Raw genomic sequence first — 18,432 nt, forward strand, 5'->3', positions numbered from 1 at the left:
GGATAATGGGTTGAGGAAGTCTAATTTTGTACATGTTGTTATGACCTTCTTGGTAAAAGCCCTATGCTCAGATGGGCCAGAATTTGGGTAGTGGCATATGGAAAAGTTTGGATATCTGGTATTATCACATGATTAGAAAGAAATGTCGGTCATATAGATAGTCATTCCCCATCTGATATTTTACTGTTTGAAGGTGGATTTCCTTGGTTCAATGAAAAGTTATGAATATCCCATGTATATATATTCTTGTATCACAGTGGTCTCATCTATTACTCAGTCTTGGATTCAAATGTGCATCAGAACAAGCACTCCTGCTACTATCTCTGTTCCAATGACAAGCAACATCTACATTTTTTTTTTTTAACATATGCGTTTTATGCATCTCTGTACTCTTGCATACCATCTTTTCATCCTCTTCATCCCATACTCCACTAACATTCATTAACCTATAACACTCTTATATCTCCATTCACGTGGCCAGCTATATCCTTCACTAACTTTCCCCCTTATTTCACCTACCATTTGCATACCTTTTACCCTCATTACATGGTAGCCTTCCTGTATCTGTCAACACAGTTATAGCATCTACGAACCTTCCCCCCTTTCTCTTTCCATTCACATGTTACCACATCTATATACACACTATCCATTTACTACAGACCCATTCCCCTATTATCATTACCTATATGTCTCCTTCCCATATTTATCTGTATCAACCCATCACATTGTTTCCTACTGCCACTTCACTTAAGCCCCAGCACCTCACTACCATCTAATAGCACCTCCATTCCCTATCTTCATAGCATCCGGCAGCACAGTACAAAGCCACTTACACAGGTACTTCACCCTTTGCGCCCTGCTTACCTACATTTGTTACCTACTTGCTGCATGTTACAGCAAATTCTCATCTCACAACCCTCCATTCTCTTGTTGCACTTTCATCTACACTATACATCATGCTTCCTCACCATCACTGCCTGCTGCAAGTCATATGTATGATGCAGCAACAGCCATATGTTGCTATATTTCGTCAACACCACCATTAGCAGTATTCTTTTGCACGTCTCCACAGCATAGCAACTCAAGTGGCACTCTGCTGAAGCATGCTATCTTGCTCATCTCATGCCATTTCCCCTCGCTCCAATTTGCCATCAGCATGCTTATTTGCTGTGGTGATTTCATTCCAGCACATTAACATGTTCTTTACAAATTCCTTGCTATAACCTTCATCCCAACTTCGCTTGTATCTGCGGTGAGATTCACTACTCATTACTACTTCTCTATCTTCAGCCTATTCTCACCATATACTCCATCTCCACCTGTCACCTGTAGGTCTGTTGGTTGAAGCCTCTTGCCTCCATTTTTAGCACCTTTCTCATTCGGCATGAGCATAGCATTTTGTATTAGGATCAATACAAACCATATATGATTTTGCTTTCAATGAAGCACTTTTCTTCTATTGTGCTAATTCATTCCTTTGCAGGGAAGTCATGGGAAATTTGTATTACCTTCTTAAGATTAGAGATGTCATCCTTCCATATTTCAATTTTAAGGATTGTAATAGCTTAGGTATTAATGAGAAATTTACATTTTCAGTCTTAGATTAGGATGAATGAGCATAGTTAATATCATGAATTGCTTGTTTTTCATGCTTTTGTCTTTATTTCTAAAATTCTCACGAATGGTGAAACACGAATGGCACGTGCACCATTTTCGTAAGAGGTAAATTAATCCTAAGTTGATGATTTACATCAATGGCCATAGTCAGGATGTAAACAAAACTTAGGATTTTTATCTTTTACAAAATAACACTGGATCCATTTTCAAAATTCATCATATTTTCCTTAAAATATCTTCTTCTTTTATTAGAATTTAACTTAAAATTAATTCAAAATATATACCAATGGCCATAGTCAGGGTATATTGAGAGTTAATTTCATTTTAAATTCTATAAAAGCACAAAATGTGTCTTATTCTTCATTTGAATTTAAATATAGATTATTATATAATACATTCAATGACCATAGTCAGGGATGTATTATATCTTCAAATCTTATTCTAATTCAGTTCAAGAATAAGATAGCTTTTCAAAACCCAAATTCAAAAATTTAAATTCATTCATCATTTAGGATAGAATTGCATCATATCTTCAAAATTCTTTTTTCAAAAACCCAACTGATCTTGAATATCCTTCTTCAAACTCTATTTCAATTCATCTATTCTATCTGGTTTTCAGAGTCCAATCTGACTTTGAAAATTCAAATTCATTTTATATTCAAAATTCCAATCGAATTCAAAGTTCAATTTAACTTTGAAATTCTTTATTCATTTTCTAGATTTCAGATTTAAGCTTCAAAATTCGAAGTCCAATTTGACTTTGAAATTCATTTTTCAAGTTCAACTTCTCAAATCAATTTTGAAATTCCAAATCCTAAAGTTAGAACCCAATCTCATCTTGGATCCCAAATCTTTGGTCCAGTTCCACCTTTAGGATTCAGAACCCAATTCTACCTTGGATCTTAGACTTTAGATCCAAAAACCATCTTAGGGTCCAGAATCCAACTCCACTTTGGATCTCAGATTTTAGGTCCAATTCCATTTTAGGATCCAGAACCCAATTCCACTTTGGATCTTAGACTTCAAGATCCAATTCTATTTTAGGATCCAGAATCCAGTTCCACCTTTGGATCTCAGATCTCGGATCCAATTCCATTTAGGATCCAGAATTCAACTTTTTGGATCTTAGACTTCGGATCCAATCCCACTTAGAGCTCCAGAACTCGGATCCAATCCTATCTCGAATCTCAAATCTCAGTTGCATCTCAGATATCAGATCAAAATTCCATTTCAAATCTAAATTCATCTCCAATTCTCAAAGCCAATTTCAAAATTTCTTTCTCAAGTCTAAAATTCAAACTCCTATTTTGATATAAAATTCAAAATCGATCCTTGAAAATCGATTCTAATTCAAAGTCTATCCTGACTTTGAAAATCTCAATTCTAAATTTCTCTTTCCACAGATTTATCTCTCCTAAATCCAAGTTCAAAATTTAAATTCAAAGTCCATTTCTGACTTTGAAATTTCCTTTCCTTTTCTTTCTCAGCTTCAAATCAATCTTTTCAAAAGATTTATCTTCCCAAAGGCTCTGATTGTTTCAAAGACTTAGAACTACAAATGTCTCTCCTAATCTACCCCAAGTTCTAAGTTAGATTCTACCATTCAAAAACCATTTCTTCACTCCATTTACCAAATTCATCTCAGAATCATTTGGAAATTTTCAAAATATCTTTCAAAAGAGCATACATCCTTGCATTGCACAAGCATGATTCTCTGTGCATTTTAGATTTAGGATAAATTCTTAGATTATATTTAGGCAAAGCAAAAGTCATAGATTCGATCCTTGGTTCGATTATCCCTGGTAAAGGCGCCAGGAACGGTCGAACCTCGTACCGACGAGCGAATCCCGTCTCTCCATCTTTTTCCCGCAAATTTTCAAAACGGAGGCGAGTTATTTGCTAAATACTTTTCAAATTAAGGTCAAGTGAGACAGCGCAAAAAAGTTCCTCTTTTCTCTTATTTTCTCTTCCTTTTCTCTTCTCCCTTTCTTTTTCTATCTTTTATTCTTCTCCTTTCAAAAAGGAGGAAAATAGAGGATAGAAAAAGGAAAAGAGAAGGAAGAGAGAGAAATACACAAGAATAGGAAAAATTTTGCGATGATCACAGTTTTGGCGACCGAGATGGGACTCGTCTTCGTCCGGTCGAATTTGTGCCTTTGCTTTGCCTTTATATAATCTAAGTCTTTATTCTAACATATGTCAGCTACATTTTCATGCAAACCTTAGGAAGCCTAGATTTTGTCCTAAGCTGACATCATTGCATATAGGATCTAAGTATGGTTTGGTAGGACTATATTGAGGAGATTATTCCATGTTCACATTAGACTTAGGTCTTAAATACAACTCTCCTCAATTTTAGGAATTGAATGCAAACAATGTATGCAAATGTATGCTTCAATTTCTCTCGGGGTTTTGGTCCCTGCTCTAGCTGAAGCGGCTTGCTGAATTGCGGGATCGACTTTCCTTTCTGGTCATTCTTGTTTGAACCTCCTGCCCCATAACAGAAGTCTCTATTCTGCCCCTTGCGATGATTTCGTTTATTACTGACAGAATTAGTGAAATGAGTCTTCTTTTTCGACTCATTCTGACTGTTGTTCTTGGTGAAAGTGAAACCTTCGTAGAAACCATTCTCCATACTCAATTCGAGTCATTCGGCTCGCTCTGTTAACTCTATAAAGGTTCTGGATGGTGCGGTGGAGATGAGGCCTTTTAGGGGCTGCGAGAAATTGCTTAGAATCAAGGACAAAGCATGCCCTTCGGATATGGGGTCTCTCATCTTGTTGCAAGCTGACCTCCAGCGGTGGATAAAATCTCGAGCCTTTTCATTTTCTCTCTGTTTCAGGCCACAGAGGTGGCTGAGGGTCGGGAGTGCCTCAGCATTGAACAAAAAGCGCTCAATGAACATATTCACCACCTTATCAAATTCTTTCAGCTCTATGGGGTTGATGTGCTCCGAGTACCATTTAGCTGTCGTTCCCTCCAGACTGCAAGGGAAGCAAAGGAAGAGTGCCCGATTGTCACGCTTGAATCATGAACATTCAGCGAAAAACATGGCGAGGTGAGCCTTAGGGTCGCTAGAACCATCAAACTTGATAAATTTTCTGGGGAGATTATCCAGATTGTCGTCCCCATCCAAGCCATCATAGAAGTCTTCGCTGGTGAAGACTTTCTTGCCCTTGTCGCGGGCCTGCAGATCTTTAACCATTTTCATCATATCTTTTAGTTGCGACTGAGTAGGGTCATCAACAAACTGATTTTTGGATTTGTAAGCCGACCCCTGGCCCTGAGTCGACCTTTTGAATTCATGTTTATTTTCACATTCCTTGTCAGCATCGTCAGCTGATTCTGACTCATCAGATACTTCCTCATGACGACTCTGCTTTTTGATACTTTTCACATTCTTGGCGGCATGACCCTTATCCTTCTGCTCAGTGCTGGCTTCAGCTTGCTCTGCCAGCATCCTGGTCATCATTTTCTTGAACATAACATACATTTGAGGATCAATGTCATCCTCAACCTGCTGTCCTTGATTTTTAGCTAATCGGGGGGAGTCCATCTCTTCTTCCGAAGCGGCTGAGTATGTGACACCTTCAACTGATAGGGTTTTCTTTCCGGACCTTGTATGAACCATCGAGTATCACGAGTGTTCTTTTTGAATGTTGTTGATGCTCTCTGCAAGGTAAGATTGATGGTTAGGTTCTTGAAGGAAATTTGGTTTGGAGGAAAATATTTATTGAGAATTTTGGTAGACAATTGAAAGAGTATCCCATTACTAGGGATTGAGTCGTCGCTGAAATTACGACAATTGCGTTGCTATTCTTTGCAAAATAAACAACTGTAAGTATGCCTTGTTACCTAGGTGAGGTCGTCAAACCAAGGTAAAATGTAGAATAAAGGAATTTTATTGAGGGGAAAAACATGATTTTATCAATAATACACTTGACAGAGGGGAGGGGGACAAACAATTTTCCACCACTCCGGATAATCAGAAGATACACGAGGACCAGGAAAAATAGTAAGACTGACAAAGGAATCCCAGCCATGTCTGGTAGAATGGTATGCTCCGGACCACTAATCTGATGTGAGATCAAATTCTGGCAGAACCCCTGATAGTGGACGAATCTCTACGCGCTTCTGCCTCTGAGAGAACTGCCTGACACACTGCTCTGGATAGTAGTATGCGCAAAAGAATGGACCAAGTAGCCTGAATCGCTTGCCATAAGCGTAAGTGTATCTGGGAGGTGATTCCTGACGATCGAAGTAGTCCCATACGACTTCTTCCTCCTGAAGGTTGTCGATCAAGAACCGGTATCGCGCAACTGGAAGAAGCTTCTCTCCATTGTATCTGAAGGAACTGGCTCGGGCTGGCACATGCCGGAGGAACCAGGATTGCAATGCATAAGTGCACCCTTCGACTAGAATCGATTCTCCGAGTGCGAAACGAGTCAACCCTCAGTATAAAAAAGCAAGTGCAGCCATGGATATTGAGAGGTGGCTGGTCTGTCGACTTCCCCATCACCTTAGAAGCTGAACTATTCTGTTATCCATGTAATTCCGTCCATCGGGAAAGAAAGCTAATCCCACCGTGCACAGAACCATCGCGTGCTGAATTCTCTCTCGAGCTGTTCTGGACAACGAGCTGACTTCCATGAATATCCCATACTGTCTGTAGATTTTGAGCAGGTCCACATATTCGTTTCCATCTTCTTCAATTAAAGGCCAAGATTTGCGTCCCGTCATGCGAGCTAAGGCATCTTTAGGGTCTAGACCCTTGACATTAATCAAAAATTGTTTCTCCAATGGATCTCCAGGCTGACCGGCTGGCTCGGGCAATCCCATAATCTCTGAAAATTCATCTATCAGTACTGTCATCTTGCCCCACGGGAACCAGAAGGTAGAAGTGCTCGGATTCCACCGTTTTGCTAGTGCATGGATCAAGTTGCCGTTGACTGTCTGCTTTCCCACTGCGGACGCCAACTCTAACCTACAATCGTCCAAGTGGTCCGGAAACATACGAGAGAAATTCTTGAACCATAAATAGTACCACCGGGGAAAGAAGGATCCGGTGCTGAGGACTCGATGTTCAAGAAGACTTTGTCGCACCTCATAGAAGATGTGACCCTCAGGGAAAACTGAATCAAGCTGACTGGATGCCATCAGACTGGAAGACATAGAAAATTGGAATAAGACTTGGGAAAATACAAGAATTTTGAAAGAGAATTGCAGGCAGGATAAAATGAAGCAGAAAATTCGAGATCCAGAAGAAAGGAAAGATGGGAAATCACCTGGAGTTTTGAAGAAAATAGAGGAATTTCATGAAAATCGTCCAGGGTTTTAATATTTCATAAAATGGAGTATTTGAAAATCGTCCAGGATTTAAAACATGGACAGTACATGGAAATGGATTGGGGAATTTTGAAAATCGTCCAGTATTTTAGAAAATTGGGAAAATATGGAAAATATCAAAGAAATGACTATAACACATTCAATTACAACGAGTATGCACATACAGCATTCCCTAAAAGCTGACTCTAGATGCACAAATTTTGAAATAGCTGTAGGACCTTAATCCTAACTCTAAGGTTCAGATCATCTGTGTCCAATCCAGTTATGCCTATATACTCAAGCCAAGGCTCGATGTACGTGGCATAAAATCAATTTCTCCGGTTCTAGGTTCAAGTTTTCCAACATCCTTGAGCACCTGCCGATATACGTTAGACTATGGCCCTTGGTACGTGGCAGGGGGGTTTTCACCCAAATAAGTGGCCCAGTTGTGAGGCTCTGTCCCGAACTATGGTTCTGGAAGAGAGCCCAGCAACGTGAAGACCGAGACAATATAGGTAGGGTGATTTTTGAAATATGAGCACATGCAAGAAAACAGAAGGCTCTAAGTCCTAAAGAGATAGAATTTTGAAATATTTGAAGAAGCAAACATTGTTTTCATACAATTCCTAAATTGAGGAGTGTTGTATTAGACCTAAGTCTATATGAGCATGAATAATTCTCCTCAATATGGTCCTACCAAACCATACCTAGTCTATATGCATTCCATGTCAGCTGGGTTCAAGTCTAGGCTCCTAGGTTCACATGATATCATAAAGCAAAGCTGACATTCCATGGAAATCGATTTTGACAATTTGAACTAAGTAGAGCATTAGATTGATCAGGCGAAGACAAGTCCCATCACGGTCGCCAAACCTGTTATCATCGCAAAATTTTACTTTTGCAAATCAAACTGACCTTTGAAAAAGATTTTGAAAATAACTCGCCTCCGTTTTAAAAATGCGGGAAAATTCCGTAGAATGGGACTCGCCTGTCGGTACGAGGTTCAACCGTTCCTGCCACCTTTAACAGGGGTAATTGAACCAAGGATCAATCTTATGCTCTACTCTATTCAACTTGTCTAAATCATATTCTAATTTCTAAATGCACATAGAATCAGGCATGTGCTATGAATTTTCAGAAAATGCACATTTGAAAACATGATGTTTGCTTTGAATGATTGAAATATTTAGAAAAGTAAATCTTGGAAATGATATCACATGAAAAATCGTGAATTGGGATTTGAAATGTACTTCTGAGAGAAGTAAAAATCGATTTTGAGGAATCCTTGACATTTGGTGCAAATCGATTCTGAGAAACTTGGTTTCTCTGAATTCAAACTTTGAAATTGAAATTCTAACTTAGAAAATTTGAATTTGGAACTTGGGAAATACTTGAAATATCATTGGCAAATCCATATTTTGAGAAAATCGATTTTTGAATAAGACTTAGGAGATTTTGAGGAATTCAATTTCCTTGACTTAGAATTTGAATTGGAATTGGAAAATGCATGAAATGAATGAATATGAATTTGAGGATTTGAGAAATACTTTTTGTATTTTTGAGAAATGCAGTGCATTTTGAAGTTAGCCTAAGAGTGTAGGCTGAATGTGGCTAATGTGAAGATCATAAATCTGGGTATCATTCGTATTCTGACTATGGCCATAAATACAAATTCCACCAAGTTTATAAACTTCATAAAAGCTAGTGCATGTGCCATTCGTGTAGACCATGGTGAGTTTGAATATGCATGAATCATCATCCATCACACATTGACATTATAAAAAAATAAACTATATGCAATGCAACCTAAGCTAAGCAGGAAATGTAAATTCTTATTCCAAAGTTTAATTACAAATTACATCACTATTGAAATTTAAATACATGAAAAATAAAGTCTTCAATGTACCTGCAAAACTAGAAAACTTGTTAGTGAATATATGTTGGCTTTTCTAGGTTTATCCAGTAATATCTAGAAATTACTGGATTTTGCTAGATATAAGCATTTTCCTTGATTCCCTTAAATAAAAATGATAAAGATATGAAATCAAATTGAACAAATAATGAATATAAGATATGGAATTTCGAAATTGGGGTCCAAATGACCAAAATACCCCTAATAACAAGACTATGGCCTTGAAATTAGGATTTTTAGAAAGATATTTTGATAAAATGCAAGTTTTGAAATTTGAATGGAATAAACTAAGTTAAATATGATGTGACATGCTTAAATATGTGAAAATTAGGGTTAGGGATTTCAAAATTGAGGTCAAATGACCAAATTGCCCCCGATAGCAAGACTATGGCCTTGAAATCAGGGTTTTCTTAAATAGATTTTGGTAAAAATTTGGGTTTTATGACCTAAATGAAATCAAATAACTACAAAATTAAACTTAAAGTATCCTAAGATGCTTATGAACATAATAAAACCCTAAAATTATATGCTTATGAACGAAAATCCAATAATATCACAAAAAATATGATTTTAACAGTGTTTTTGGATCTTTCAGGTATCCTGTTTTGCAATTTTATTAATTCAGACATCAAATGGATTCCAAAATTCATAAAATTCGGTACCTGCACCTGTTATAACCCTAATGTCGAATTGTAATTATAAAAATAATTTTTTGACATTAAATTAATCCGAAAATTGCATTAAACCCTAAAAATATGCTATTTTTGACCTAATTCACCAACCAATTTCAATCCAAGATCCAAACCAGGGATCAAATCTCCATGAAAATCCATGAAATTTTACAGAGACTAACTAAAAAGAAAAACAGAGATTTCCCAATTTACAGATCAGAAAAAGCATCTCTGGTTAGGGAGAAACCCTTCCTGCAATCTGAGCTAAAATATATCACTTTAAACAGGGATTAAAACAGCTGTTTCAGATTGAAAATACAAAAATAAATAGCAAACCTAAACAAAAATCTTTTAAATTTTAACAGTAAACAGTAGACAGAAAAATAGAAATACTCACCTTTTATAGATCATGAATCAGATCTGTGGTTTGGGATTTATGACTAACACAAGTCTGATTAGGGTTTTGGAAAACCCTAATGAGTTTTAAATTTAAAAACAGATTCTCTGAAAGGGGAAAAATATTAAACAGTGATCAAAAAATCCAAAAATTTCACAGAAGACATATCTACTCAATGTGAATCCATATCACTTTACAGATCTAAAATCGAATATAAGATGAGAGAAATATCATAACAGCAAGTTACCTTCTTGATTTTAACCACGATTTTAAAGCTTTAAAAATCCGATTTGATGTCTGATTTTTTTGACATGGTTTCCGAGATCCAAAACCTCTGATTTTTCTACAGTAACTCAATAACTCATGCATTCATCACATATAAAAAAATAAGAAATAAACAATGAGTCCTTCAATCCGAAAAAATATTATCTTTACTGTTCTAAACCTAAAACACATAGAAATTTAAGAAACTTGAAAAACCATGCATTAACTAATGTAAATCAATAAAATAAACCATAAAACTGTAAATAAAAATTATTTCTATGCTATATAACGTAAAACAAACATGAATAAACATAAAAAATAAAATAAAATCAGGGAATCAATGGCTGGAATTCAATATTACCTTTAAAACATAGATTTAACCCATTAAAAGGGTAAATCATGTATTTTATTGGTTAATAATGTAAAGAATCATGATTAAATCACTTTTAATGGATTAAAATCCCTGTAAATCACATAAAACAGGGTTAGATCACCTTATTGGATCGTTCTTGCTGATTCTTGATGGTTCTTGAGGTTAAATCATGATTGATCTTCCATGAGGAGGGGTATCCAAGCCTAGATCTAGGTTTAGAACATTAAAATCATTAAATAAAATATGAAAAAGCAAAGGAATTCATACCTTGGAGTTGCAGCAATGGAGGAAGGGCTGGAGAGGAGAGAGAAGCTCCAAGAACTGAAGGTAAGTGAATAGTAAAAATCGTCCCCCCCTATGCTCCCTTTTGTAATAAAAAAAATAGGTTTAGTCTTGGATTTTCAAATTACTTTTTTGCCCTTTTTAAAACCTATCCAAAGTCATTAGGGGGGGGGCGATTTTTTTAGAGACTCCTAATCCTAATTAACACCTAATGACACTCCTAATTAACCCTAGAGACTCCAAATGTGGTGCCACTTGGCACTTTCCACATTTGATTTTTAAAATCTTAGCTAAAACCTTTAAAAACACCCCGAGTGGGCCCTACTTGAGTTTTTCAAAAAGCGATTTTAAAACTTGAAATTGAAGGAGTTTTCAAAAGGATTTTCAAAGACAAACTTCAAAGTTATAATTTTTTGAAATGGCATAGGGTCCTAACTAGGTTAGAACTCCTCTGGATATGGTGCCAACTGTGTGGGCCCACATCGAATTTTGAAATAAACACTGAAAATGGCTTTGAAAAGGGGTTAAAATCGACATTTGAAATTTAAGATCTTTGAAAATAGGGTCTCAAGCGAACTGGAACTCCGAGTTAGAGTCCTGAACTCTTAGGACTCTGAGATCTTAGATTTTAAAAGCCAAATGAAAGAATTTTCGAAAGATTGTATCAAGAAATGATGAAATAAGTCAGAAAACACAGTCAGGGTTAGACTCCTAACTCGACCGAACTCTAAAATAGAGTTTTGAACTAACTAGACTCTGTAAAATGACCTAAATTTTGAAAATAATTGAAAAAGACTGAAAATGGAAGTAAAACAGACTCCTGACTGGATTAGGACTCTTGGACAGAGTCCTGATCGGACTGAAACTTTCAAAACTTTGAGAAATTTGATGAATAGAGGAATTCAGAAGCGACACCACCTCAATGGGTCTCATCTGTGAATTGAAATCGATTAAAATTTGAATTTGAAATGAACCCAGATTGTTTTCTTCAGAAAATATTTCGAAATATAAAGTCCTGGGGTTGGAAAATGACAGAGTATTGAATAAAAACCCAGGTTTTAAAATTGATTTTGAAATAAAAGCTTTAAAATTCAAATCTGGATTGAATGTTTTGAAATAGGAGTGCTATATCTCGAAAATGAGATGCAATGACATGCAATGCTATGCAATGCGATGGAATGATATGCAGAATACATGCAATGATATGCAATGATCTGTAATGACCTATGAAATGGACAAACACTGGATGAGGGTGAAAATTTGGGGTGTTTACACATTCTAAATTTCCAACTTCAAAATCTAAATTCAATTTTGTCCCAAGTATTCATTTCCTTTCCTAAATTCAAATTCAAATTCAAAGTCCATTTCTGACTTTGAAACTTCATTTCCTTTCATTTTAAAGCTTCAAGTCATTCTTTCTCATTTATTCTTCCAACTCTGATTTACCTCAAAAAACTTAGAACTTCTCTGATCTATCTCAAAATTCTAAATTAGATCCAATCATTTCTTCACTCCTTTTACCAAGTTCATCTTAGAATACTTGGAAATTTCCAAAACATTCTTTTCAAAAGAGCATACATCTTAGCATTGCACAAGCATGATTCTTTGTGCATTTAGAGTTAGAATAAATTCTTAGATTATATTTAGGCAAAGCAAAAGGCATAGATTCGATCCTTGATTCGATTACCCCTGGTAAAGGCGCCAGGAACGGTCGAACCTCGTACCGACGAGCGGATCCCGTCTCTCCATTTTCCCGCAAAATTTTCAAAAACGGAGGTGAGTAATTTTCTAAATATTTTCAAATAAAGGTCAAGTGAAAACCCGCAAAAGAGTTCCTCTTCTCTTTCTTTATCTTCTTTTGTCTTCTCTCTTTCTTTTCTTTCTTTTATTTTTCTCCCTTCAAAAAGGAGGAAAATAGAGGTTAGAAAAGGAAGAGAGAGAAACCACAAGAGAGGAAAAATTTTGCGATGATCACAGGTGGCAGCATCATGGAATGGATGATTGCACTTGGGAGCCCGAATCGGATATGCGGGATAAATATCCTAAACTCTTCACTTTGTACTCTTAACTGAATTTCGCGGACGAAATTCCTTTAAGGGGGTAATGATGTAAGACCCACAATTTTTCAGAAAATATCTGAATAAATTCATGAGGCATTTACCGGTAAAAATAACATTTTTCCTCAGAATGCGAAACGAATCAATTCCTGCGAGCCAGTTATACTTAGGATATTCGTCGAATCGCGAATATATGCTCAAACACTCTGGAAGCCATAACTTCCTATCTGAACAAAATCAAAGGATTCCTGCGAGTCAACTTTCTTAGTTGTATCAATACGGAGATAATAGCCTACTCAGAATTTTTCAGAAAAAAATCACCGAAAACCCGAAATTTTTGCGGGACCCATGGAAATGTTGGTGGGACCCATAAAAATATTTCTAGAATATTCTAGATTATACCAGAGCCTTCCAGCACCTTCCAGGACCTTCCAGCTCCTTCCAGCACCTTCCATGGAAGGAATTTCTGAAAAGCCAAGGGGTAAAGGGGTAAAAGTGAAACTTGGGCCCAAGTTTCACTTCTTATAAATAGAGGAGCCCCCCTCTCTCTAAAAATCGCCAACCCCTTTCTCTCTCCTCCTTTTTCCAAACCTCTCCTACTTCGCCTAGCCCACTTGAGCCCACCTGACCTGGTCTGAGCCTGCCTGACTTAGCTTGAGCCTGCCTGACCTGGTCTGAGCCTGCCTGACTTAGCCTGAGCCTGCCTAACTTAGCTTGAGCCTGCCTGATCTGGTCTTAGCCTGCCTGACCTGGTCCTAACCCACCTGACCTAGGTCTGAACCTACCTGACCTAAGTCTGAACCCAGTTGACTTGACTTGAACCTAGTTTGGTTCAAAGTCAAAGTACAAGTCCTTTTTCGTCCGAAGTCCAGAGTTGATCCTTTTTCGAAGTCGAGCCTCGTTCGAAGCGTTTGAAGCAATCAGAGTCGTTTCTTCCTCAAATTGAAGTAAGTTCGCTTCATTAATCCATCTCTCTCAAGTATTTGATTGTTTGTATATAGCATATAATTTCTGAAGTAGTATTTTGCTTTAGTTCTTGGTTGAGCCCTCTAGGACGCTTTGGTGTTCACACGCTCGCCTCGTAACTATTGTCAGATATATATGTTCGAATGCGCAGTATATGCGTTCTTCAAAAATAGTATCTCGCCCTAGTTCTTGGTTGAGCCCTCTAGGATACTTCGGTGCTCACTCGCTCGCCTCGTAACTATCGTTGGATACAAATCTAGGGGTATATCTGCTGATTTTGCCGACACTTCCTATATCGCACAAACTATGTAATTTACCTTTGCCGTCGCGTCGTATGATGCCAAGGCTCCCTGCTTTCTGCAATTTCTGATTAATGCATTTACTTACGCTGTCGCGTTGAATGACGCCAAGGCTCCTGTTTTGTTATATATGTAGAATATTTCGTTCAGTTACACACCCTGAACAATAGTATATGCATTTCCTTTATGCCGCCGCTGTATAAAGCACAGGCTTCTGCTTATACTATATATATGGCGCGTAAATGAGCATTCAAATGGAGATCAAACTCCAAATCGCCAATGTGATTCCCTTACCGCTCCTCGTTCAAGATTCTGCTTGACGAATGAAGCCCCTATTGGAAAGGCTTCGGTTTTTGGCAAAATGCTCTTTACGTAAAGACTAAGTCAATTACGTATGACCTGGCTATGACCCAGGGTTCTTGCAACCTTGATGGATGCAAAGTACGCACAACGGTGCACATCCATTTCCCGAGTTAAGCGTAGCGATTTCCCGCCAAAGAGGGGAGATGCCGCTGAAATGGATAAAAGAAACACACGCTTTCTCCGTAAAAGAGAGGAAGTGCTGCTGAAAATTCTGAAGAAGCTAAGAATAGCTCATAAAGAACATAGCAGGATACTCTGACATATAGCAGAGTGCTAACCAGTTCTTGGAATGCCTTCTAACGTAGAAGGGTTCGTCGCACCGCTGCCGATAGAGCAGGGGAGGTGCTGACGAAATGGTTGGCAGAAGAGCTGTCGGAACCCATGGAACGACATAATGATGTCCGTTGATGGAACAATGTCAGATCGGCTCGTATCCCTATGCCTGCAAGGGCACCTTGCTCGTAAGGACCGCTGAGCCAGAGTAGAGGTTGCGCCTTGACTAGGTTTGGACTCGTTGCGTAAAAATACGCCGAGTAGCCGATCTATTTAGATCGAGTCATATGCATGCTCATTGAGAACGGTTACGCAACCAGACTCGTAAGGGCCGAAGAGCCAGAGTGTGTTGTTTCCACCCAAAGAGGTGTGATGCTCGTTGTGGCCGAAGTGCCAAGAGCGGTGTTCTGCATGCATATGAATAAGACTTAAGGTCGCATATACCCCGCGGTTGAAAATCGTGTTAGGGGTACCCCCTCAGTAATGACTGTGTTGGGGCGGACTGAATGGGGTCGGGTACATACTCCTGTAGTGCTAAGGCACGGGCTGCCTAAATGGCATGCAAACTCTATCCAAGTAATTGTAAGACTGTAAGACCCCTTCAGGAATTATGCTCACTGTGGAATGACAATGATGGTACAGCCTTGAGTGACACGTATTTTACTTTGGACCTGATAGAGTCCACGATGGCCTCAGTCACTCATGGGTTTTGGGGTCATGGTTATCCTTAAGATCTAAGGATTGAACCCAACTACTGCAAGTAGAGGATGCATCCGAATATGGGCCTAGTAGGGTTCTCCCAGTTGAAACACACTGCCCTACTATGGATAGGGTCAACAGGCCTCTGGAGTATCTAAAATACATAGAATAATCAACCCCCAGAACGTCGCGTTGATGCCCGAACAATGCTTCGCCCGCGTACCAAGGGTGGAAGAGGTTAAATATTGAAACAATGCATTAGCTTAGGTTCAGCGATGCTTGAATGTATGCGTGGATGGCCGTTGTTGAGTCAGTTCTGCATAACCTTTGTGAATGTGTCATGTTCGGTATTCTACTCGACCGACTAGGCAAAGACCCGTGTTGTATCCACACGACTAAGCGAAGCTCGATGAGCTGTCCCTAGATGCGTGGGATACGGATGTGCCAAGTATGAAGACTTGAGCTAGACATCTCTTTGAGACCCGGAAGAGGTCATGGCTAAGTCATGAAGACTTAAGATGTTATAGAAATCACAACCCTGAAAAGGGTTGCTCTAAGTCATGAAGACTTGAGCGGATGTTCAACTCATAGCCCTGTGGAGGCTCTAGCGATATACGCTAAATCTTGGAGGCTTGAGCGTTGCTATTATGAACTGCGACCCTGAGTGGTCATTATTTGTACTTGAGTTGAATGGATGTATGACTGCTTGCTTACCAGACCATCAGTGGTTCTGACCGTGTTTCATGGGGATTTCAGATGTTGTACCTGCGTGGCGATATGCGGAGCAAGGCGGCATCGAGTTCAAGGGTTTCTCTAGACAGAGTGGTACTGCTTCCTTTTATTGAACCCATGTTGCTTATTCAAGCAGTGATGTTGTAATAACCATGTGGTTTACGATAAAATGGAACGCTTTGGTGGTCAATGAGTGACTTGGCCACATACCTGCAACGTGCTCGGAGTTTTCTAAAACCGACGACTCATTATCGTCTGATTCCGTTGCTAAAAGCTTTTCTAAGTTCCGCTGCAAAGAAAAAAAAAAGAAATTCATGAAAATTTTAACTTAGCTTTGTTTTGGAAATCCGGGGCGTTACAAAAGTGGTCACATAGTGACCCACACCCAAGGCTAGGCCGCAACCCCAATCCCATTGTGCTGGGACTGGGTTTAGCCGAAACCCAAAAGAAAGAATGCACATGAAAAGAAACGAGAAAGAGGAAATGCAAGGGGGCTGTCGGGTTGGGTGTAAGCTGGACGAGCCCAGCTCGGTCCAGCACACCTCTATGATGACGGTGTCATGAAATAAATCAGCAAACAAAGGAAAACAATGGCATAGCAGCATTATCATGGAAAATGAACAACTAATCATGTGTAGGAAAAGCAAATGAACAAGACCAAAAATGTCAATGTAGGAATCAAAAAAAGAAATCTATTTCAAGAACATGCAATACAAAAGGTTATGAAACAATGAGGATTCAATAATCAAAACTGCATTTTTTCTTTTTTTACTAATCCGCCACATGGGCTTGCATGCATTGATGCAAGACGCCAATGGCTTCATGTAGATCTGTAAGTCGACAAGGAAGGTGAGTCTTCACCTTAGATAGCTGGAGATGAGGTAGGTGCTGCAGCTATACACACCAAGCTTGGAGCTCCCACCGATGGAGGATGAAGGCAAGTGAGAGGGAAAGAGAGGGAGTTAGGGAGAGAGAGAGAATGAGAGAAAGTGAAGAGGAGGAATCGCCCAAAGCAAAAAGGGGAACCCGTTTTTTTGTAATGGTTTTATAGGTATTGGAAAAAAAAGTTGAACGACTGGGATTTGATCCCTCTAAGATGGAGGGTTGGGAAGCTCCACGCCCCCCAACAACCAATGCATGTTGGTCTTTCAAAAAACATTTTACAGAATTTCAAAAACGCCATTCATTAAAAGCCTTAAAAGTTTGGGATTTTACAAGGGGGCGCCCTTGGCTGCCACCCAACGTGCCCAATGGGTTTTAACGATTTGAAATCTTTTGAAAACATTACAATTTTGCCATGGGGCGCCAGCCCCATAACCCTCTTTTGGAAAAGACGCCCCTCATGATGGATCCTAGGCTTCATCATGAGGGTGTTGGAATGATACATGGCCAATGAAGGCCTAAGCTTAAAATCCATGCAAGATCTTTTGGAAATTGCCATCCAGCTGGTCAAGCATTGACCAACTGGTCAACCATGGCCATTGACATCTACTAGAGGGGTCGTCCATGGGTTTTGGATCCACTAGGTACTCCGGATCCGAAAACCAAAACCCGCATAATATGTATATCATAAGAAAACGCTTATTTAATGAATTAAAATAATAATTTAACCCCAACAAATTATTTTATTCTCTTTATAACCTTAATTAACGTAGAATGGTTGATTCCTCTTGAGGAAATCACCTCTCGTTCGTTGAAATTAAGCGTTCTAAGATTCGGGCCCAAAATTAGGTCAAAACTCATAATTCACATGCACTAACGAGGTTCTTTCGTCGTTCGGATCTCAAATTCGAGGTGTATCACTACAACCCTATTCCAAACTTACTCAAAAAATTTCAGAGGTTGATTCAGTCTGGATTTCCCGAAATCGTTCTATTTACATAAAAACAAGCGATTTAACTCAGTTCTCAAAGTAAGCAAATCTTCAGAAATTGCCAAAACATAAAAAGTCATTGATTTCCATATAATTACACAATATACATGAAAATGAAAACCATGGATCTTACACTAAGTTTGTCGAGGCTTCTCTAAGCAAAACTTGGCAATATGCCCAGGTTGTCCACACTTGAAACACTTGCTATTGAAACGAGGACAAACTCCAAAAGCGTGATCTACATTGCATTGCCGACACTTCCGCGGAACTTTCAGTTGCTGAGGTTGCTTTCGCTGGCGATTCGATCGCTGAGGTCGTCTCCGCTGGAC

Source organism: Nuphar pumila, chromosome 8 (genome assembly GCF_984573655.1).
Source record: "Nuphar pumila chromosome 8, dmNupPumi1.hap1.1, whole genome shotgun sequence".
In the NCBI taxonomy this organism is placed as follows: domain Eukaryota; kingdom Viridiplantae; phylum Streptophyta; class Magnoliopsida; order Nymphaeales; family Nymphaeaceae; genus Nuphar; species Nuphar pumila.